This window comes from Chiloscyllium plagiosum, unplaced genomic scaffold (assembly GCF_037043375.1).
Source record: "Chiloscyllium plagiosum isolate Xiang-an unplaced genomic scaffold, Cpla_swu_hap1 HiC_scaffold_2, whole genome shotgun sequence".
Taxonomy (NCBI): Eukaryota; Metazoa; Chordata; class Chondrichthyes; order Orectolobiformes; family Hemiscylliidae; genus Chiloscyllium; species Chiloscyllium plagiosum.
Genome location: NW_028270140.1, coordinates 30,712,396 through 30,731,102, shown reverse-complemented (window position 1 = coordinate 30,731,102; position 18,707 = coordinate 30,712,396). Strand labels below are relative to the sequence as shown.

The window sequence follows — 18,707 nt, the reverse complement described above, 5'->3', positions numbered from 1 at the left end:
TCACCCTTGACCTGAAGCATTCTTTGAGGGTGCATTTCCAACAGGACAATTGCCAAACTTTCATATTATTTCACCATTATCTGCACCTTTTTAGATAATCTTCAATCCTATTTTCTCTCAACTAGATTTTAGTTGAGATTTTGATCAATGCGACTGAAATTAATTTATTTGGCAGCCCTTACTCCTATTTACAAAGCTTAACTTCATTCCAAGTTCCAGTCAGACTTTCAGTTTGCTAATTTAACATTTCTTTGAATGATCTTTATAATTGTAAATCTTACCACAACAGAATTGAAAGGATTTAGATACATGTAATCTGTTGAAATGTTACACTGTTGTATTTTCTGTACCTACCAAGTTTGCATAGCATCAGCATGAAATCTACATTTTTGATTTTTATTTTCCAAACGATTCTTGATTCAGTGTTGCCATTACATCCACATTTATGCTCTTGGTGGAAATGTTCATATACATACAAGCAATATTGCTCCCTGATAAGGTCACAAGGTACATGGTTATGAAAGGTAAGTTAGCTCCATTACTTGCCCACTCATTAATCCAACTCAAGAACTAGCAACAATTCCCCAATAACAGCAAGTTGGATTCCTGATTTCAATCCTGTTCTCAGTTGACTTTTTTAATTGAAATGTGTCCACTGCTCTATTAATAAAGCTATGGTGCTATTTAGCAATAAACAATCATCTTAGATGCAGAATTGTTTTATATTAAATAAAACATTCATTACAATTCAAGCAACAACTTTATTTCCATATCTGTAAAAATTAGCAGTTTTCTGGTAGTGGGATAATTTATTTTTATTGAAATTGTAGTCCAGCTCAATCCTGGTTCTAAGCAAAGTTGGTTCAGTACATTTTATTAAATTTGATGGTATAGTGTATTCAGCGTGGATTTTTCACTTAAATAGATTAACAAATTATTGTGATCAGAAAGTAAATATATGTAAAACGCCTTTTAAGATGAAAGCTGACTTTTAAAAAAACTTTTCAAATCTGGTTTTGATGAATATATCTACTCAGTTACACCTCAACGTCCATATTTTTCTGGTGTTATTGAATCTTAGAGGAATTTTCTAGTGGATATAGAGTGGTCGTTCATTTCAAATCTGAAAAGAGCTCATTCAAAGGTCCTGACGCTCATTTAGGAGTATTTAGGAATTACTTCTTCAATTTCAAAAAAAATGCCAATTATTCTTTCACTTCAGCCCACTCACCATCTGCTCCACCTACCAGCTGAGAAAGGAGACTCTGGGCCATCTACAGTACTCACTTACACAATTCCAGTTAGGAGGACGAATGGACGAGCTCCCATGAGTACTGCTACTGAGCCAATAAGCAATAAAGAGGGGTACTGGATGACAGGGAAAACCAAATTTCTACACGTGGGCCACCATATAACACCTTCACTCATTGTAACGTCTTAAGGTGGGTAAAATTCAGCTGATTATCGTGAACTATTTCCCCCAAGTTCTCAGTTGATACAGTTTCAAAATCAAGCAAATCACTTTTTGATTGTGAATAAAAGTAGTTGCACTCTCAACTGACTTTGGGCGTCATTTTGTTTAAAAAGATGATTTGTAAAATTTTACACCCCCCTACCCAATTAAGATGCACTTTTTTATCATAAATTTCTCCCCAAGTGTTCTTGAGTTAGTAGATATCAACATAACCCCGTATTTCAAAAAGAAACATTAACTGGGTTAAGACAATGTCATTGAGAGTAGTCTTAATGAGCAGGACAGCATATTTCGGGGGATCTGATGATGCTCGATACTGTTGCCATAAAATCTGCAAGTTGAATTATGCTTTAAGGCTGTTTATGAGGTGAACTTTCTATCCGCACTGGGTTTAGGACGAAAATTAGCTCGACAGAACTAAAATGACCTACTTTCAGAAAACCTTCAGCAATCGCCACCTCCTGGTATTTCCACAGAAGTGCAAGATTTGCTAGCGCCGACCCAGCAACCTTGACTTCCCTGTGACCAATGCGAGCTCGAAAGTATAATTTGAGCGAAAATGTAAACGACGATTTTGTGTTCATCCACAGAACAGTGCAAGTTAATTAACATTCAACACTTTAAAAAAATAAGCAAAAAATTTCCTCCACACACAAAAAACAGCGCTTCTCCGAACAATGGGATCTTTCTAGCTTGTTTGTTACTGACCAGTGACCAATATTGTAGACTGACGTTCAACATTACAGGCAGTGAATGAATTGTTGAGACGGTTATTGGTAATGTTGGATTGGGTGAATATATCTACTCAATGTAATATAATCCAAGGCAAAGTCCTTGGATAAAAAAAGGCTGGCATCTTTAGATGATCAGTTTTGTCACCTGATTTTTTTCCAAACTATACGTTATCTTAAGAAAAAAAGTTTCACTGCAAGAAATACAATCCAACAATGCCCCGTGGACAGGAAATAAAGGCTGTTAAAACTATGAGCGGGAGATTCCCTTTGCTGTTTGTTCTCACTGGGAAGGATTTTCTCAGTTGTACAAACAGGATTATCTCGTTAGAGACTGAAATATGGAGGCCCTTTCACTTGTACTGAAAGACACCATAAATTATGCAGGTCATTAATATGAATCGAAGGGTATTGTTTTCAACCTTCTCGAATGAGGCCTATTCTGTAGATTTTCTTGACCAGACGTGCAAATGGTTGAAGTGTTATGTGAGAGTTTGCTTTTTTTTCGCGTGGCAGGGGGAAGAAAGTGGGATGACATTTTAATGTATGTCCATACGCAAAACATATATAGAATATAGTATAAATAATTATTGATTCAGACCAGTCATTACATGGCTATAATGTTCTTTAAACCTTCCCACTGTGAAAAGCGAACACTAATTTTACAATTACTTCAAACGTGATGCAAATCACTTTACCATTTCGAAAATGTGCAACCTTCACCTATCAACATTTATTTGGTTATAAAGCTGGTGGCCATCAAAACGTAGAACTATAAGAAGGAAAAATAGCGATTAAGGTACACCGCTGAATGCCTGTCAATCACAAACACATGACCATCACGCGCCATTACATAGAATTTTATTAAAGCATGCAAGAAAAATATATGTAGACATTTCCGTACAAGACTGTATGAAGAATGGGCTAATCTATTTAGAATAAAATAGGTATTTTAATATAAATTGTTACGAATACCAGTGCACCATGAATCATATAAAATCGATTTTTGCATCTCCGTGCGATCATTGCATGAGAAAACCGCAGCCTCTTGCAACAAGCCTAACTCCAGTCTTTGGATTCCGCTTCAGAAACCACTTCTTCCCGGTGCTTTCTGTTTATTTTGTTGCACCGCTCTTTGTTTTCGATCGGTGCTTTAGTTTGTTCAGTAACGCTAATCTGCGGAAGCAGCAAAAAAAACCCAGCACATTTCATCTTGCTTCCCGACGCAATGTTCGATGCCATGTTTTGCAGTCGCAATTGCAATGCGCTGTCCTTCTTGCACTCGACAACTGCAATCGTCAGCAAATACTTGGATCAAACTCCCTCTAGGCGATAGTACTGGTATGACAAAACATCAAGGACAAGAGACTAAATGAACGACTGTAGCTGCTTTGTTCATTTTATACGTAGGTTGGTTTTTTGAACAAAATCTCCCAACGTAGATTTCAAAACCACTTTTTTTTAAAAAGTGCGTTCCTTTAGTAATGGCTTGATCATTTAGGACTGAGGTGAGTGGACATTTCTACACAAACGGTTCTAAATCTTGGAAACTACCACTCCTGTTTAAATATCTTGACATAGAAGGTTGAGATAGGTTTTTGTTCTCGTATAGAATCAAGGAATGCGGAGTGGGCGGGAAACTGGCTTCAGAAGATTACCCAAAATCGTATTGAACCCTAACCCTATCACAAACCAGCGTCTGGGAGCTAAATGGTCTCATCTGGACCTATTTGTTAAGTTCTTATTTTAAGAAATTGGTTTTATTGCTCTGAAAAAGCGCCATTTGACCATGCAGCTTCCTTCACTTGATAGTTTGTGAATCTTGTTTTTAAAATCAAATTACATATTTATATCTATTTCGAGATGGCTTCTGTTAGACACCATCTCAGAATTTTTCATATCTTCAGTGAGTTTTCTAAACATAGATTTTCATTTTTTTAAAAGAATACAGGAAACAATGGTTGATGAGTAATACTTTGAATCTGTTGCCACTTCCTGAACCTGTGCCCATTTTTCGCAGTCTCTAAATTAACTGAATCCGCGTGGCAAGTGGATTCCTCTGTGTTTATGACCTTGATGCATTATTCCTCCCTCAGCCATCTCAACCTTGCTTCAGGCTTTGAAATAGTTGATCATACTATCCTTCTCGCATCCCTTCTGCATTATCTAGCTGGCAGAATTTGCTGCATCTCCTGGTTCCATTTCTATCTTCCAATAAATGCTCATTGACCCAAAGTATTAACTTTGTTTCTGTCCTAATACAAACATGTGTTTTTGAAGGTACAATTTCTAATTTCCCTATTCATGGCTGGCTTTGTTTGTTTAAAAAAAATCATCTGCAAATAGTTTTTACAAAAAAACAGAGACTGTCGAGCTGATTGCTGCAAATTACGTAATTTCACGCACCACCAACTGAGATGAAAATGGACAATCTGCCCCACCTCATATTAATTTACATTACCCTGAAACTTATCAAGTGTTTCTGAGATGAGACATCAAAATGTAATTATCTGTTTGAAGCAAGAACTGCTACTGATATGAATTAATAAAATCTCTGCAATATATAAATGAGCTGAGTACTTCAAGGACCTTACCAAACAGGCAAGGAGACTAAGTACACTGGCGTCACCTAAGTTTACTTCATTGCCACCATCTCACTTACTCTCATCACTATAACTTTGAGAGGGACTCAAAAATTGAGGTGGCCTTTGATCTTCCTAAGTCCCCGTTGATCTTTGAAACTGTATGTAGACAAAAAGCCTGATTTTTCTCCGTGTGAGAGTAGATGTAGAACAGATTATAATAGAAGTTGCCACATGTGGTGCGGAAGCAAATAGGATGCCAGAGATAGCCAGAAGTAAGCTTGCAAAAATGAAGGATACATTAACAACCAAGAAAGTTTAAGATTGTAGCAAGGAAATAAACTGCATTCTCTCCCCTTCCCCTTATACCACAGAAATCTGGACAATAAGACACAGTCATAGAGACTTACAGAATAGAAAGAGGCCAATCATGTCCCTGCTGGTCATCAAATATCTATCTAATCCCATTTTCTACCATTTGGTCCACAGCCTTGTAAGCTATGGCATTTTAACTGATAATCTAAATACTTCTTCAATGTTGTGATGCTTTTCACCTCTACCACTCTTTTGGGCAGTGAGTTCCAGGTACATCTAATCCTCTGAGTGAAAAGCTTTTCCTCAAATTTCCCTACGACTCCTCTGTCATGTTATTTATGAAGGGGGAAAACTTCTCAATATCTCAATATCTTCATAATTTGTACATCTCAGGTTCCCTTCAGCTTTCTCTGCTCTAAGGGCAACAGTCCCAACCCATACTGAATCGCTCCAGTACAGGCAATATCTGGTGTATATCCTCCACGTTGTCTGAAGTGCAGTCACATCCTTCTTATAGTGTAGAGACCAGAATTGCACACAGTATTCCAGCTGTGGCCTAATTAATATTATAAACATTTCCATCATTGCCTCTTAGATCTTGTATTCAGTGCCTCTATTAATAAAGGTAAGTATCCCATATTCCATCTTAACCATCTTAGAACATAGAAAAATACAGCGCAGTACAGGCCCTTTGGCCCTCGATGTTGCGCCGATCCAAGCCCACCTAACCTACACTAGCCCACTATCCTCCATATGCCTATCCAATGCCCGTTTAAATGCCCATAAAGAGGGAGAGTCCACCACTGCTACTGGCAGGGCATTCCATGAACTCACGAATCTTCGTCTGTCTGTCCTGCTGCCTTCCACGATCTATTGACATGCACACCAAGATTACTCTGATCCTTTGTACTTCCTGGAGTCCTATCATATCGCCAGCATTCCCTTGCATGATAGTCCTTCCAAAAATCATCACCTCACACTTTTCAGAAATATATTCCATTTGTCATTATTCAATCCATCTGACTGACTTATCTCTATCATCCATAGTTTAAAGCCTTCTTGCTCACTATTTACCACACCCCCACTTTACTGATCAGAAGTCCTACATTCATATCTAGACCATTAATGTACACAACAAACAGCAAGCGACCCAGCACTGAATCCTGTGGTACACCACTGGACATTGGTTTACCTTCACAAAAGCACCCTTAGACCATCACCCTTCCTGCTAATAAGCCAAGTTTGGAATCAATTTTTCAAATTGGCCTGGATTCCATAGGTTCAGACCTCATCTCCTCTAAGTTTTCCTGCCTTTACACAGACCCCTGAGGTCCACATGCGGCAACAGCTTCCAAGAACAGATTTCAATACATCTATCACCGACTGGTGTATATAGATCCTCCACATGGCGGTGCTGCTTCAAGCAAATATTAGTTCTGATATCCCTGACCAGTGTTCCATGTCAGACCTTGTCAAAACCTGACTAAGATCCATGTAGATTACATTCACTGCACTACCTTCATTCACACATCTAGTCACCTCCTGGAAAATCTCAACCAAACCTGCCAAATGTGATCTTCCCCTGATTAAGCCATACTGATTATCTTTGATTAATCCTTGCCTCGCCAAGTGGAAATTAATTCTGTCCCTCAGCACTTTATCCAATAATTTCCCTAGCACTGATGGTAGACGCACTGGTGTGTAGTTTCCTGATTCACCCCTATCATTCTTCAGAGTCCCTGCAATCTTCTTCCTTACATCACACAGTCACCTAGGAGACACCTCAATTGGGGCTGGGGATTTATCCACTTTTAAGCCATCTAAAATCACTAGTACCACCTCCCTCTTAATGCTAATTTATTCAAATAAATCAGCAGTTCTTCCACCCTGTTTTCTACATTACATCGCCCTTCTCTCTTGTGAATATAGATCCAAAGTACTCATTTAATGCCTCATATCTTCAGGCTCTAAACACACAATATCACTTTGGTAACTAATGTGTGCTATGTTTCCCTGATTATCCTCTTGCCCTTGATAAATGTATAAGATATATTTGATTTTTCCTTTATTTTACCTGCCAGGAGGGTTTCATTAGACCCTAAGATGTTGAAGCTGAAATAAGCTATTCAACCTATCAAATCTGCTCCAACATTATATGAGATCATGGCTGATCTGATACTACTCAACTTTCCTGACTTATTCTCATTTCCTTGAGTCCCTTAATGATCAAAAATCTGTCCATCACAGTTTTGAAAATAACTAATGACCCACCTTGACAAGCCCTCTGCAGTAAAGAATTTAAAGATTGACAACTGTCTTGGAGAAAAAATGTCATCTGCCAAGTTTTTTCCCACTTATCTAACCTGTCTATATCCTTGTGTCGACTCTGTGTGATCCTTACTACTTGCCTTCCAAACTACTTTTGTGTCATCTGTAAACTTGGTAATTCAGGTCCCTCATCTGGATCATCAGTATACATTGTAAATAATTGTGGCACTCCACTGGCTAAGGTAGCCATCCTGAAAATGCCCCTTTATCTCAATTCTCTATTTTCTATTGATTCTGGTAATCCCGTGTCTGTACTAATATACTATCTACAACATCAAGGTTCTTGTCTTATTAAGTGGTGTTATATGGTTTTTGTTTTCCTGCATTTTCTATGCTTCTCCAGGGTTTCTGCTGTTTTGAGCCCTTAGTATGTATGACATAAATGTCCTTTTTTCTCTTATGCAATCCTGTTTCACTCTTGACATCTAGTGTTCCCTGAACCTGTTGGCCCAACCCTTCACTGTGATAGGAACATGTTGGACTTGTACTCTCTCTATTTCTTTTTTGAATGACACCCATTGCTCCAAACATGGGACTGGGGACCCCTGTAACAACATTTGGTGAGAATTATAGATTTTATTAAGAAGTAAATATAACTGATTAAATAGAACAGACATTGATATGAAATTAAAACATTTAAAAAGAAAGATTCTTATAGGAGTTAACCATGAAAAATTCCATCACAGTTAGCTGGAAAAGAATATGCCTAAAAGGGGACATGCATGTGTTTAGTCTACTACTAATTAAATTTGTGCTTGGCACAGACAAGAAAAAATGAATAAACAATAGTATAATCACTAAAATGAAGGCCTGGAAAACCATCTGTACGTAAAAGTAAATGCTAATTATAAAGAAATACTGAAACCATTTAACTGATAAAAAGAGTAAAAATGCTTATCACATGAATCCCATTAGAAACCAGGATAAGACAACACTCATGAAGACCCTCCCCAGAGAAATTAAACATCTTTACTGATAAACATTTAATGAAGGATTAATTTAAGATTGAAAGATTAAGAGAGAGATGAGAGGAATATCCAGATTAAAAAACAAAACATCTTTACTGATAAATGTTTAACAAAGTATTCTTTGAAGATTGAAAGACTAACAGAGAGATGAAAGGAGTATAAAACATCACAAATAAATTGACTAAGTAAAAACTGACAACTTCATAAAGGAAACTTCACTGACTAATTAAGGAATAATGTAAATGATATGATATCACATGAAATTGGGAGGAACCCATACTGACACTCACATTTGCAAAGGAGGAGGAGTCAATATTTAAAAAACACTTTCACTGAAATTTCAGCAGTAATAGATACCTCATAAGATTTTTCAAACAATATTCCCACCTGCCCCAACACACAGATTTCTGTAGAAAAGAAGTCACTTGTTCAGGACTGTAAGGCAAAACTTTAATGTTGACAAATGTTCTATTAGCATTGTTAGATATTCTATTGTTACTGTTCTTAGATATTCCTAGACATTCTTAGATATACTTGAAAGTCATAAATTAAATTAAACTGCATTCTATTGTACTCGTTATTGCATCTTTTAATAGTGTTTAGTATGACCATTTACTTATTGACTTAAAGTATATTGCTTGTTAATTTATGTTAATTAAATTACAAAATTAGTAAATTGTCTTATTTAACTTTTTCTGTTAGAACTGAAATGATTCCTAATGGATGTAGGTTTGCTCACTGAGCTGGAAAGTTTGTCTACAGAGGTTTCATCACCATACAAGGTAACATCATCAGTGAGCCTCTGGATGAAGCACTGGTAGTATGGCCCTCTTTCTATTTATGTGTTTAGGTTTCCTAGGGTTGGTGATGTCATTTCCTATGGTGATGTCAGTTCTGTGCTAATGTCATTTCCTGTTCTTTTTCTCAGGGGGTGGTAAAGGGGATCCAAGTCAATGTGTTTGTTGATAGAGTTTCGGTTGGAATGCCATGCTTCTAGGAATTCTCGTGCAAGTCTCTGTTGGTGACGAAATGTCTGAAAATGAACCTTCCAGCTCAGCGAGCAAATCTACTTCTAAAACCTCAACTTGCGCTACAAATCTTCTCAAAACTCGCTAACACCAATGTGCGCAATATGCTAAAACTGGTCCAAAATTGGGAAACCAATGCCATCGGACAGAGCGCCACCTGCAAACAGCTGTATTTTTTGCACAAATGCTCAAGGAAACAGGTACTACATCGATGTCTTAAATACAACCCTCCCCTTAACACCCCACTAGCCAAACGAATAGCAGAGCAAAATGGCCGCAGAATGCTTAGAGAAATGATTAACAATGTCCACAACAGACTCCATAAATACAACCGGGAAATTTTGCACCAAAAATCTTTACTCACTAATGCAATGGACCATGAATGAACAGACACAATACAATAAGCCATAGACATTAAACAGCGACAAACACAGAAAATGAAAAAAACTAGACATGCAGAAAAAAACTAGACAAACATACGCATAATGACAACACAAACAGCACAGAAGCATAGATAAAAAAACTTAACTGACGGACCCTTAACATACTGAAAAAGCTGTCTTAGTAAGAGGATTAAATTACAACTTCCAGGATGTGGACAAGAAAGATTTCTTAGCATCATTAGAAACAACACTGAAAGACAGCCAGCTCACAGAAGAAATCCAGCAAACCATCAGACAGGCAGTCACACCAACGTTAAGCAGGAAAAAGGAAGGAAACATACTCAATACACAAGAAGGACTAAAAAAAGATAAAATCATTGTCATCCTACCTGCAGACAAAGGATGCACGACAGCCGTTTTAATTCAAAAAGACTACTTTGACAAAGTGAATGCACTACTTGTAGATACCAACATTTACCAAAAAGTGGCAATAGACCCGACCCCAGAACTAGAGAACTGAATCACAGCCCTACTCAAATAACTTCAGAAATCTGGAGAAATAAATAAGACTAACTTCCAAAAAATGAAACCAGACGGATCCAACACACCATAGTTCTACAGATTACCCAAAATTCACAAACCAGTAGCCCCCCTCAGATCCATAGTCTCTCTCCTTGGAACACCAACTTATAGATTGGCCAAGGAGCTACACTAGAGACTAAAACACTCAGTAGGAGACTCACACCACTCCATCCAAGCATTCCTGAACAACATCAAAAACAGCAAGATAGAAGAGTGTGAAATAATGGTCTCCTTTGACGTAACAGCCCTATTCACATCTACCAAAATCAAACTGGCCAAGAAAACGCTTACTACACTATTAGAAGAACCAAAGACACATACACCAAACACTACCAACTTCATCAGCAATATTGTCAGGCTAGTGGACCTATGCCTTATCACCCACTTCACCTTCAACAACAAAACCTACAGACAAACCAACAGGACACCCATGGAATCTCTAATATCAGAGTTCTTAGCAAAGGCAGTAATGCAGAGACTTGAACAAACAGCTCTACCGGCCATCAAACCCAAACTTTGGTCCACTAAATGGATGACACCTTTGTAATCACTAAACGAAACAAATTAGAGGAAACCTTCAAGACCATCAATAATACCATTACTGCATAAAATTTGCTAAAGAGGAGAAAAACAACAACAAACTGCCATTCCTAGATGTCGCAGTAGACCAAACAGCCAATTGGGAACTTCAAACCAGCGCCTACAGGAAAACAACACATCCGGACCAAATACAGAAGTACAGAAGCAATCATCGCAATATCCACAAATGAAGCTGCTTTAGAATATTATTTCAACAAGCCACCATACACTGCAGCATAGAGGAAACATGAGAGCAGAGGAAAATCACCTGTACAGTGTATTCAAAAAGAATGAGTACCCAATGAACACAGTCCGCCGATTTCTCAGCAACAAACTCTCCCCTACATTAACGACATCCCAGAAATAACAGCAAGACTACTCAGACGTCTTGGCATCATGGTAGCCCACAAACCCACCAACACACTAAAACAGAAGCTAATGAACTTGAAAGACCTTATACAGACAACAAGCAAAACAAACAACATTTACAAAATACTTGCAAGAACTGTAACAAATACTACATTGGACGAACAGGCAGAAAACTAGCCACCAGGAGACATGAACATCAACTACCAAAAATAGACATGACCCACTCTCACTAGTATCCTTACTTACAGATGAGGAAGAACACCACTTCGACTAGGACAACACATCCATCCTGGGACAAGGCAAACGGAGACATGCACAAGAATTCTTAGAAACATGGCATTCCAACCGGAACTCTTATCAATAAACACATTGACTTGGATCCCATTTACCATCCACTGAGAAAATGAACAGGAAATGATGTCACCGTGGGAAATGATGTCACCACAGGAAATGGCATCACCAGCCCAGGGAAACCTAAACACATAAATAGAAAGTGGGCCATATCAGCAGTGTTTCATCCAGAGGTTCACTGAGAATGTTACCTAGTATGGTGACGAAACAACTGAAAATGAACTTTCCAGCTCAGTGAGCACACCTACATCCAGAACTGCAACCTGAGCTACAAATCTTCTCAAAACTCGATGATTCCTAATATCTTATACACTTCCTTAAGTGGGGAAAGGCATATTTTCCAAAGAAATATAAGTCACAGACCCTTAAAATACTTGGGATGTTTATAACGCAGCCAAGGTTAATTAATAATAAGCAGTTTGTTTTAGAGGGTGGTAGCATATTCATGCAATTTCCTCTGTGGGATGGTAATGTAAAACTTACACAACCCAAACTTTAAACATTTGTAAAATTTGATGTCTTGAACGCAGCAGAGACAAGTTACCAGGGAATACTCCTTATCTAAGGTAGCTCAAGAGTTAAAAATTATAAATCACTTTTCCCTCTGTCTACCTTTAGTTGAAATACTCATATTGTAAAATCTACAGGAGAAAATAAAGGCTTTTGAATTGTGGAATTTAACCAAAAAGTCTGTCCAAAAAAAAACCATAAGACAAAAAAAAAGGCATTTGAAATTTTAAATTATCTCAAAAATTAACATCCTGAAAAAAAAGTCAGCATTTTAGCCATTTGATCAGAGCTGAAAAGCTACAGAGATCTCTTCTAGAGCACAAAGTAGGGGGCAGCAGTTGGAGGTGTTACTCTCGTTGTAGTTGAGTGATGGGTGTTACAGAATGATTACAGACAAGCTACAGTGACTGTGTGACAAGACCCTAACCAACATAGCACTATGTCACAAGATCTTCTCGCAAGATTTGCGACAAGGAGCAGCAATGAATAAGAGGGTTTTGAATGAATTAAAATCAGATCCACATGCAAGACTCTAATATAGCCTTCGACAAAGAACTATTCTTTGCCCACAATCCTTGGTGCAGATTTGTACAGATCATAGGGAAATCTGCGTCCAGATAACACTAGGTCTTTGTTAATTAATTGAACCCAAAAAGACAAGTTGGATATGTCAGGTAGTTCTTAATCTCGGAAGGCACTGCCTGACTAATGCCTAGGTAAACAATGGCTTTGTCAGGGAGAAACACCAACACAATGTGTTCTGAATAGTCTTTTTATAACATAGGAACAGGATCAATCAATCCAGTACATCAAGCCTGTTTTACAATTCAAGTTGATCCCAGCTCACCTGTATCTTAATCCCAGCTACCTACCATAGTTGTGTATTGCTTAATACGATTTATTCAACAAAAATGTATTACAGTTTAAAACTGAGTTCCAGAAAATTAGAAAGTAAACAAATAATAACCACATTGGATGGGGAATGGACCTGCTCTATAATTGACTCCATTTTAAATGTATTTAGTGGTGTGCAGGTCTTTTGATCCACTCCCAATATTTTATAATGAATAAAACTATATTCTGTGGTTTCTTGTACTGACTCTAATTTTACTCATCCCAAAAGCCATCCCTTCAGTTGCCTCGATTCTGGATTCTAGAATTCCTTTCCTAAACCTCTGTATTTCTTTCTCTCTCCTATTTAAGATCCTCCTTAAAACCTACCTCTTTGAGAGATAATCATCTGTCTTAATATGTCTTTATGTGGCTTGTGGTTAAATTTTATTTGATAATTCTTCCTCCAATGTGATTTATCATGGGATGTTTTACATTGAAATTGTGGTAAATTAATACATATTGTAAATGTAGTTAGAAAATTCACAATGCCATGAAATAGGTACCATTGTTACAGCCAATCAGTTGAAGAAATCTTGGAAAATATTTGCTTTGTGAGCATGACAATTACAAAGGCATTATTGTGTTTTCAACTAAAGATATCAAAATAACATTACAGTAGTTATAGTTACTTTTCAAATATGTGAAATAAATTTGGAAAAGAACTTGCTGTGCCAGATAAATATATCTGTTTCAACCCAATCTCTTCACCAGCCTGGAAACTGAAAGTACAGTGAAGTCATCTGTTCATCAGTGTTACAGGAATGGGAGTCAACATATTAGTATCCCTTGTACCACTGGAGGTTCAACAGCCTTTATATTTTACTATACTTATATATAGTATGTACTATACATATATATATAACTTACATATTACTAGATTTTATATAGTAAACCAACCAAAGTAATTCACAGGACAATATTAAGTAAAATGTTGCAATGAGCCATAAATTGGTGACCAAAGGGTGACCTTAATGTGTGATGAAAGGAGCAAGTGAGTTTAGGAATAACTTCCAGACTTGGGAACTAGGCTAAAGGGATGTAGGCCAATGGTGGAGCTATTAAAATTGCAGAGTGCAGGAGTATGGAGATCTGGGTAGTTGAATGAAATAAACCCATTAGTCAAAGGAGGCAATTCAGCCCACTGAATCTGCTCCAATATTCATTGAGATCATGGCTGATCTAATAATCCTGAACTCCACTTTCCTGCCTTTTCCCTATAACCCTTGATTCCCTCACTGATTAAAAATCTGTCTGTCAGCCTTGAATATATTTAATGACCCAGTCTCGAAAGCTCTCTGTAGGAAAGAATTCTGCAGATTCACTACACTCTGAAAGAAAAAAATTCTTCCTCAACTTTGCCTTAAATGTGTGACCCCTTTATTCTGAAATTATGCCTTCTGGCCTGAGACTCTCCCACAAGGGGAAACAACCTTTCTATATCTATCCTGTCAGGTCTGCTAAAAACTTTTGTATGTTTCAATAAGGTCACTTTCCATTCTTTTCAACTCAAATGAGTACAGGCCTATCCTACTCAGAGTCTTCTCATAAGACACCCCCTCCATATCTAGTATCAGCTGAGTGAACCTTTTCTGGACTGCCTCCAATGCCAATATATCTTCCCACAAATAAGGGGCCCAAAGCTGTTCACTGTTCCAGCTGTGGTCTGATTAGTGCTTTATTTAATTTTAACAAAACATCTCCACCTTATACTGCACTCCTTTTCAAATAAAGGGCAATATTCCATTTACTTTCCCTATAACCTGTTGAACTTGGATGCCCATTTTTGTGATTCACAGATGAGGACTCCCATGTCTCTCTGCAGTTCCAGGAGTGTCTTATCTTGAAGAAGTTCTACTCTTCTCAGAAACTAGATGTTTGTTTGCCTCTTTCATTTTTGTCACTTTCTGTTTCCTTCCTCATGTCTAAGGTATTTACAAGATCTTGATCTCATAGCCACATCTCCTTCCTCAGTGACTGGCTGTAGCTTCGACTTACTCCACATAAATTCCAGTTGAAATTTCCTCTTTCACGTTTCAAATCCACCCAGGATTAAATGTATCAGTGGGATTAGATTAGATTCCCTACAGTGTGGAAACAAGCCCTTCAGCCCAACTAGTCCACACCGACCCTTTGAAGAGTAACCCACCCAGACCCATTCCCCTAACTAATGCAGCTAACTCTACAGGCAATTTAGCATGACCAATTTACCTAACCTACACATCTTTGGACTGTAGGAGGAAACTGGAGCACCCAGAGGAAACCCACGCAGACACAGACAGTCCACACAGACAGTCGCCCAAGGCTGGAATTGAACCTGGGTGTGCAATGTTTGTCAGAGTGCCGCATTCCAAGGTCCACATTCAGTGTCATATGCTGTCACATATGCACACTTGACCCCTCTCGCATTGACTCACCCTCTCTTAGAATTGTCCTCCTCTACTTGTTGATTTCATCCTTCATCTCATCCAGCACCTTAATAAAACATTTTTCTATTCCTTTCCAGCATTAAGGAACATAAACATGAACAACTTGTGCATACCAGCTCTTTTCCAGATCCTGTCAAAGTTTCTTCCCTCGGACTCTACCATACTTCTAATCCTACTTTTTGCTGTGTATTCACTATACCCTCTGACCTTGCAAGCTCTGACACTGAGGAATCTACAGGTAGTTCTTCTATAATGTGTTAGTTGTGTTCTTCTGCAACCCAGCATTATAGAAAAATCACGCTTTAGAAACAGTGCTTAAAGTGTTGGCGATGTAATTGCGTTACAGCCAACACACATTATAAAAGTTTGTGCTTTAAGAACCAATGGCCCCAATTCATCAATTGCATCACAGCAAATTTGTGTTAATGAAGCACGCATTATAGCGGAACAAGCTGTATACTTAGATTTATTCCATGCACCCTTACCTCAATGATTTTCAGGCACAGCTCAATATTGAGCTTTTCTTCTTTCACCTTCACCTCCATGCTGTGATGACCAGGTGAGGACAGATGACATGACTCCTCAAATTCTCCCTCTCCTCATTTGACTGAACAGGTTTTTGCCAGAATTTCTCATGGATGTTCTTTGCCAATTCTGCAAGTATCCCATTATATTGTAAGGCATGAAGAACTTACTTGGGCATGTTTCCTTAGATCAAACAAAGAGCAAGACAAGTTTATTGAAACTCATTTTCCTGAGCTAAGAAAGATGAGATTATGCAACACTGTGCCTCTAGTCACTTACATGCATCTGGGCTAACACATATGCAAGTAGGATTGGTTAAATAAGAAGCAAAGCTACAAGGATTTTACAGTCCATGGAAGTTAAAACAAAAGGAGTATACAGTATGTAATTCCTTGACTGGTCTTAATGTAGTAAATTCAATGTTACATCCATTCACTTCAGCTGTTCACCTCCATGCAGTTGGAGAGAGCAGATTTCCATATTTTAAAAGATTCTTGGTTCACAGCCACTTTTCTCTCAGGATGTCCACTCCTGCAGAATTGTGTACACCACTTCCAAAGAGAGAGAGAGGGGCAGCATATGACTTCTCAGCCTGTCATCAGAATAGACTTATTGTCTCTCTTTATTTGTTGAAAAGCCCTGGAAATATTCTGCTTATTTGTACATTCCAGAGAGACTCTGTTGGTTCATGTCTGTAGCAGTCATTGCTTCAAAAACAAGTATTTGTATCTTGACATCTCACCTCAAAAACATCATGAAAGTCTTCAGGCATTGTGAATTTTTATAGGAGATGTGGTTTTTCATGAATTCTAGGGGTTTTCATTCCACTTAATGGAATGGTGAAACGATGTAATTTACACCTACCAGGAGACAGTGAGGTCTGCAGATGCTGGAGATCAGAGTTGATGCTGGAAAAGCACAGCAGGTCAGGCAGCGTACGATCTTTTCATTGAGAATGGTTAGCATGATATAGCCATTCCTGCTCCTCAAATTTACACCTGCCAGTCTGCCTGGCAGTCTCCATTTTAAAGAACACAATCAGCTGTAGAGAGGGTATCAGGTTATTTTAACAAACAAATCCAGGCAGGAAAGGAAAATTGGAAATGGTACCTTCAAGAGAAAGATCTCCTTGTAACAGTACTCCCTTTCTTGGGCCAGAGTTCTCCCCCGGACAATAGTCCCTTTTACCAGCCTCCAATATTCTGCCAGACCTGCATCCCTACATTTGACCATCCCATCTGGTCTTGATCTTTTCGTTAAGAACTGTTAGCGTGATAAAGCCATCTTAGTTTTTCTGCTCCTTTCACTTGCTCCATTTAAACTTGTTGCCTTCCACTCTATCATGTCTAATCCTGACAGTGTTATCAAAACTGCTGATGAGATGCTGTTATTTGCCACTCCAACCTCTACCTTGCAGTTACTGAGATAAGTTTCAGACACTTCTTCCTAACTTCTCTGGAACATGACCCCATAGGGTGACCCTCCATCATGTTATGTGGCACTATCACCATGCTGAATGGGATAGACTTCAAATAAGTATAGCAGCTCAAGACTGGGCATCCATGAGGTGCTCTGGGTGTCCAACACAGTCTTCAACATCATGGTCCAACAGATAGCCACCAGGCATACTAAAACATGAGGTGACACTACAACACAGGACCACCTGGATGACAAACAGCATATGTGGCAAGTGAGAGACTGAGCTAAGCAATTTCACAACCAATAAATCAAATCTACACTCTATAATTCTGTCACATCCAATGCTGGTAAACAATTAAACAACTGACTGCAGGAGGAGGCTCCACAAATATCACCAACTTCAATAATGTGGGAGCCTGACACATCAATGCAAAAGATAAGGCTGAAGCACTTGCAAACATCTTCATTCAGATCTGCCAAATGCATGAACCATCTCAACCTCCTCCAAATCATCACTAATTATCATAGGTGCCTGTCTTATGGTGTACATCTTATGTGGGTGGCTTTGGCTAGGCCAGCATTATTTATTCTAAATTGGCCTTGAGAGTGTTGTGGTGAGCTGCCATTTTGAAACTTTGCAATGCATTTCATGTAGGTATACAGTACTCACAGTGCTGTTAGGGAGGTAGTGCAAGGTTTTGACTCAGTGACACTGAACAAACAACAAGATAATTCCAAGTCAGGATAGTGTGTGGTTTGAAGGGAAATTTACAGATAATAGCATTCCCATGCATCTGCCCTTGTCTTTCTAGGTGGTAATGTTTTGGAATGGGAAGAGTTTGTTTAAGGAGCTTTGTTAATTTCAGCAGTCTGTCTTAGAGATGATTTATATTGCTGTCACTGTACTTCAGTGACAGAATGACTGAATGACGACCAAGTTGATACGTGGAATGCAGTCAAGTAGGCCTGGATGGTGTTGAGCTTCTTGAATGTTGTTGGAGCTGCGCTCATCCAGGTAATGGAGACTATTCCATCAGATTTTTGACTTGTGCCTTGTCGATAGTGGACAGGCTTTGGGGAGCCAGGAGGTGAGTTATACACTGCAAAATTCCCAGCCTCTGATCTGCTTTTGTAGCGACAGTATTTATATGACGAGTCCAGTTTCTGATCAGTGGTAAGGGGGAGGTTAGTGAGGGAAATGCCACTGAATATAAAAGGATCATGGTTAGATTGTCTCTTATGG

General features: G+C 38.4%; 1 protein-coding gene across 3 annotated transcripts in view; it reads left to right on the top strand.

Annotated features, from left to right (window-relative positions):
* The window catches only part of hemgn (hemogen), a 56,992-nt gene that overhangs the window by 2,816 nt on the left and 35,469 nt on the right, over positions 1–18,707 (top strand). The window contains exons 2-3 of one of the 3 annotated variants that reach the window (XR_015759903.1): positions 1,223–1,442; positions 9,101–9,116. The gene's annotated coding sequence lies outside the window, so the exon portion shown is untranslated. Of the gene's footprint in view, positions 1–1,222; positions 3,714–9,100; positions 9,117–18,707 lie in introns of those variants that run through there. The other 2 variants (XR_015759902.1, XR_015759901.1) reach the window with 2 other exon arrangements.